This window comes from Cibotium barometz, chromosome 11 (genome assembly GCF_041138505.1).
Source record: "Cibotium barometz isolate CiBa-2024 chromosome 11, ASM4113850v1, whole genome shotgun sequence".
NCBI classification, from domain to species: domain Eukaryota; kingdom Viridiplantae; phylum Streptophyta; class Polypodiopsida; order Cyatheales; family Cibotiaceae; genus Cibotium; species Cibotium barometz.
The window spans coordinates 30,554,198-30,559,960 of record NC_141056.1 but is presented as its reverse complement, the minus strand read 5'-3'; the positions used below and the strand labels follow the sequence as shown (position 1 = coordinate 30,559,960).

Below are 5,763 nucleotides of genomic sequence, written 5' to 3'. Positions count from 1 at the left end.
TTAATAGGCTTCACTGTGTGTATAATGATTTAGCTTATCCTTTAGTCCTTTGAGTTTGGCTTAACACATACGAAAACTCATAAATAATACTTAGAAAATGTTAAATAGCCATTTATACTTTTCACCTTTTTGAGAGCTTTTCAGTCAATCGGGGTTTCTTTCTTGATTTTTTGGCTTGACACAGTAGTCTTGCAAGGGCAATCAGGAAACAAAATGGGTTTGCATAGGGGCTCAATTTCTATACAATTGTTTTGGTTTCTTGATAAATTTTTTGAGCAAGTTAATACAAAAAAATAAAGGAAAACTTTTTTTTTCTAAGCGTTCTTTCGTAAAAAAGAAAATGTTATTTCATATTCAAATGAATTTTGTTGCAAATAAATTATTTAAAAATGATGACATGTTAGTAAGTTATTTGATCAAATTATTTTGAAAAAAATGCAATTTGCTTATATAAAACGCATAATTCATATTATATATTTGAATAAATGCAACCTTTGTTGAGTCCTTTTTACTTCACCAATACACGATTAATTTGTATCGAGATAGAAGGTGGAATTTCTTTAAAAGATGCACAAAAATCCAAATGAAGCAACTCCAAGAGAAAAAGCGTTTCTATACTTTTTCACTCCATGAAAATACATTAGTCTTTCTACTTGAGTATAGTTTTACAATTAGTGGATGTTGCACACGTACGAAAAGAAAAACCATCTTTCATGTCATTGCAAATAAATCAAATACTTGACCCGTTGTGCTACGTGTCCACTTAAAAACATGCTACATACTTCACCATCACATGTGTGTGACAATTATATGATGATGGTGTACCCACGTGTACGCGTATGCGTGTGGAAAAAAGATCAACGGAAAGTAGAAATAAACTTTTAATCTGCTACTGTAAATGTAGAAATAAACTTTTAATATGCTAGTGTAAATAAATGTGTCCTTCAGACCATGTTCAGCCTCAGAGATTATGCCTCGCCACATAAATTGTGTAAAATTTAAAATCAGACTGATAAAGGCACGCCCTGCTATTATTTCCCATCTTTTTGCAACCCAGAGAGAGAGAGAGAGAGATCAGAAAAAAACTCATCACATTACCAAAACCACAAAATACAAAGAAACAAATATTTAATATTTACAGAGTTTATTCTCAGAGGGGGAACACAGAATATAATTTCAAGCAAGCTTCTCCTACATACTGCTACTCGACAAGCTGTTTCATCTACATGTGCTACAGCTAGTGATTAGACACAGCAGCAGCAAAGGATGTCGAGGCAACACTCACAAGTCTCGTAGCAGCAACAGCAGCAACAGAGGGCGAAGACGCTGCAGAGGCCAAAGCAAGAGATCAGGTAAGATTAGGGCAAATATTCACGTAATTAGCAACTGATCAAGGAAGGGACTGTTTCAATGTGAGCGACCGACTCTGTGTGTGTGTGTGTGAGAGAGAGAGAGAATGGGTGTGTCTGTGTGTGTGTGTGTGAGAGAGAGAGAGAGTGTTAAGTTTAGGGCAAATATTCACGTAATTAGAAACTGATTAAGGGACTTTAGAAACTGATTAAGGGACTGTTTCAATGTGAGCGAGCGACTGTGTGTGTGTGTGTGTGAGAGAGAGAGAGAGAGAGAGAGCACACCAAGCATAGAGGCATCCTTTCTCCTCGCTTCGCCTGGCAACATGATCCATGTAAGACATAGTCTGGTCGGGCGGGGCATCCATAGCTGACCGTTGAAGAAATAATGGCAAGCTCTTAACACGGAGGATTACAGGTCTTCAAGTCGAGGTCAGCAAGCAGAGCTTGGAGAGGTGAAGAAAAACACACACAATATATTGGTCACTCAGCTTGGAGATGAAGAAGAAGCATTTGCGATCTGATGCCAGGCTTGATACCCATATCTTTATTTAGCTTTTGTTGGTGAAAGTTAAAGATACGACAACACATTTTGTCCCCACTTTTTGTAAAGAAGAATGTAAATTGTATTTCTCATTCAAAATTCAAGGCCTACACATCCATCACTCAAAAAATTCAAGGTACTTACCTTCCATCACTCAACAACATTTCCTTCTTTTGAAACCCATTTTTTCAACCTTCAAATTTCTGCAATTATTTTTACATACCCCCCTCACAAGGACGGCCTGGAAAAGTGTTCAACACCATGTGCTACTTGACTTATTATCAAGGTATTAAAGCATACCTTTAAACGCTTCAACCATGGTGCTTTTTGTGCCATGTGGGGTCCAAGAAACGTAATGTAGAATGTTATGTTGTCCTTGTCTAGAAGAATTATAAAAACTAATGCGAGGAAAAAAAACCTCATCCTTAAGTGTATTTGTCAAGGCTCAAATTGGAATACCATGTCTTATCTCGATTTGTTGAATATATGGTTAAAGTTTTTGAAAATCTTAGTTATGAAACCACTTCTTGATGTGTAGATCTTTAAAGGAAAAATCAAGCAAGATAAAGAGTGCCGGTCTCCTTTTGATTGGTTAGGGACAATGTGTTTTCTAACACTAATCCAAATTGGTTGATGTGTAGATTTTTGAAGAAAAAATCACAGGAAGGTAAAGACCTCTCTTCTTTTGATTGGTTGGGTACAATGTTTTTTCAAGCGCTAATGTGAGTGGTGACTCAACAACCACCTTTTATGCCATGTGTGGATCTAGAAAGGTAATGCTAACTAGTATATTGTCTTTGTAGACTAGAAGAATCATCCAAATTAGTGTTAGGACCTTGAGTGTATTTTACAAGGCTCAAATTTAAAAATAGAGGGTTTGAATTTTCTCTTACCTTGAAAATACGGCCAAAGTATAGTGGTTAGGGATGACGTTTTTTTCTAACTTTAATCCAAACCCAGAGGAGAATTTAAGGAGTGACTCAACAACCAAGTCTCAAATTTCATTTGAACCACCTTGAAATGTATATGCTTATGCAATCCTCATTTAGACAAACTAGAGTAGTGCTCCATAAAAACCTTATGTTAAACCGATCAAAAGAAGGATAACTCCTCAATTCAACCAAATTTGGATACCAAAATGTATAGAAAGTGCTACTTTTGTAACTTAAATGTATGAGAAAATACTCTGTAATGCAAGGGTTTTGAAAATCTTAGCAAATTCTCTTCAATTTAGGTGGGCAAAAATACATTAATTGTTATTTTTGCTAGCACTAATTTGGATTGACTAGAGCCATAATTTAGACATAAATATTTCTTTATTCAAACATGTCCTGGAATAAAAATTTCTACTTGTCCACAAACATTTGTTGGACTTGGGTAGGTCCTCCTAGAAGTTACTGGTTGGCAATGGTGTGCTCATCTAGACATAGTCTCTTTGCATCATTCAAAAAGGAACACATTCAAAAAGGAACGATAGGTACTAGCCTCAAAACCTCTACCATGTTCCATGTTGAAGCCATGTCCATGCATGGTTTACCTAACTCCTCGTTCTTGCCACAAAATCATCCTCCATCAATTCTTCCGCATGTAGTCAATGTGGCACTTCAATTCAAGAAAGGTGTCACATTCATTATCTAGTGGCAAGGGTTATCTGGTGTCCACTACTAAGACTAGCCTTGTGTGGTAATAAATAACTGTATGTCATTATTGTCTTAGAAGTGTCAAAAATAATGCATTTGTGCCTAGTATTGGAAGTATGAGCCCGGCGTTGCAAAAGTTCACTTTTGAAGATAACTTATTTGCCATTATAAATTTGAAATTTGGCATAGGCTCCCATGCATATAGGCTAGTATAGATGTTTCCTAACATGGCACATGTTTTGTATGAGAGTCATAGAAAAGGTTTGACTCCTTAAACTGCCAAATAAAAGGGCCCAAGAAGCCTTCCATTGAGGTCCTAATGTCTCTACCGCCTTTCCTTGTAGTTCTTGAGCACCTCTAGTTGTGTATAGCTCCCATCTACTTCTCCAAACCTTATGGCCCCACACCTGCTTGGTATTCTTGCCTAGTGTAGCTACATTCACACAGCTTCGCATTATAGCTTGTGACCCTAGCCTGCATAGATCCTACCATTTCCACTTTATCGATATCCTACTTAGACAGATCCTAATCAATGTAGGTTTTATGGGGGATGTTTTGGAGGATGCAATGGCCTCCATGGCCATGACTGATCAAATTCAAGATTTATTGACTCTTTTCACAAAGGAGGTTGATCACTAGGTAGAGGGAGGTACTGTGTGAGATCCCTCTGCCCCCTCTGCGCACCGGACTCCCGGTAGTAGCTGACAGCGAAAGTAGCCCCCTCATGTGCGGGGCAGGGTTTCTCACTCAGGGCCTCACCCACACGAATGTCCGGGCACGAGACTAGGCTGGTGGTCACTGTGAAAATCGAAACCGGGAAAATTTCCCATGCCTGGAAAGCGGGGACGATTCCACCTTTTTTAATTTTCTTAACGAATTTTTTTGTAACGAGATCAATTCTAAACTATCCTTCACCTGAATAAACCAGATAGAAGGAAACTATCGCTGATATAATTTGATCATTTGAGTAATTTCAACGCTTTTTTCCTAATCAAGATCAGGCACAGCCGTTGATCCACTCAATTGAGAAATTTATCAGGGAATTAACTAGCTACTCAAATCCTAGCGTAATTCTAAGATTTTTCAGTTTGATTATTAAAACTCCACTGATTCCAGCCTAACCCCATCCGACCCATGGGTTAGCCACCACCCTGCCACCAACTGGAATCGGTAGAACCAAACAAGTACTCACCCACCCATAATTGAAATGCCTTTCTTAACTTTAGCGTTAGAAAACAGATATGCACACACTCCTCTTTAAAACTTTAATATAAAAATAATCCATTGCCAAAACAGATATGGTCACAGATTTCATAATTCAAAATTTCCATTCAATCCCTTGTTTCACAAAAACAGTACCACTCTGGACTCTCCGTTGGGACCAGCTGGTCAGCAACGAGATCCAGTAACAGATTACACTAATCATTTCGTCAACATACATATATATATCTTTCTCGACATACGTATGGGTGTCCTAAGCACCGCGAGCCCGTGCATCGCCTAGTCAGAAACCTCCAGGATCCTCCTTAGGTATCCTGGTACTTCACTCAGGGACCGCTTCGTCGGCCCTCGCCCATCGTACCGGAAGCATACCATTTTTCACCATACCCAGGCTGGTCAAGGCCTGGGCAGGTTTTTGCCGCGTGAGCTGTCCCTTGAACACTCCCCGCTAGCTGTTGCAACCGGCCTTCCCTTAAATAAACATATATGCCAAATGCTCCCTCCAGCATTCTGGCGTAAGACAGTCCTTTAAGAAAACAGTCCTTTAAGATAGCATTTTACAGTCCTTTAAGAAAACAGGGTTTCTATGCAAGTTTACAGTTTTGATTTTGTTTGAATACCATGAATAAATCTTAAATCCGTATCCCAATACTTCTAGATCCAGGTCTGAATTCCAAACAGAATTCCTCGAATTCTGTTAACTTGATCCTCAGATCAAAATCAAAAGTCTTAACTTAGTTTCGGATTCGGTGGGTGTTTTGAGTGCATTTTTCCTGAACTGGGCACATCGTCATTGATTGAAACTGACGAAGGAATTAGGTCTTGGTCAATAGTCTGAATCAGAGTTTTGGACCTGGAAAGGTTCTTCCTAAACTATCTTTCTTGAAAGGTAATATTTTAATTTCTCTTTTTTTAAAAATTTTGTTCATTGAATATTTGCTTACAGATTTCTAAACTAATCATGAATTCCTAGGAGGAATAAAATAATCATTTATCTCGACCTCCGACT

The 5,763-nt window shown here is 38.2% G+C and overlaps 1 long non-coding RNA gene across 1 annotated transcript; it reads right to left on the bottom strand.

Moving 5' to 3' along the window:
- Nucleotides 1–1,074: 1,074 nt before the first annotated feature.
- On the bottom strand, nt 1,075–1,892 carry LOC147634043 (uncharacterized). The gene is made up of 2 exons (XR_015266968.1): nt 1,635–1,892; nt 1,075–1,326 (listed from the first exon to the last, which is right to left on the bottom strand). It is a non-coding gene; the product is annotated as an uncharacterized LOC147634043 (long non-coding RNA).
- Nucleotides 1,893–5,763: the final 3,871 nt, after the last annotated feature.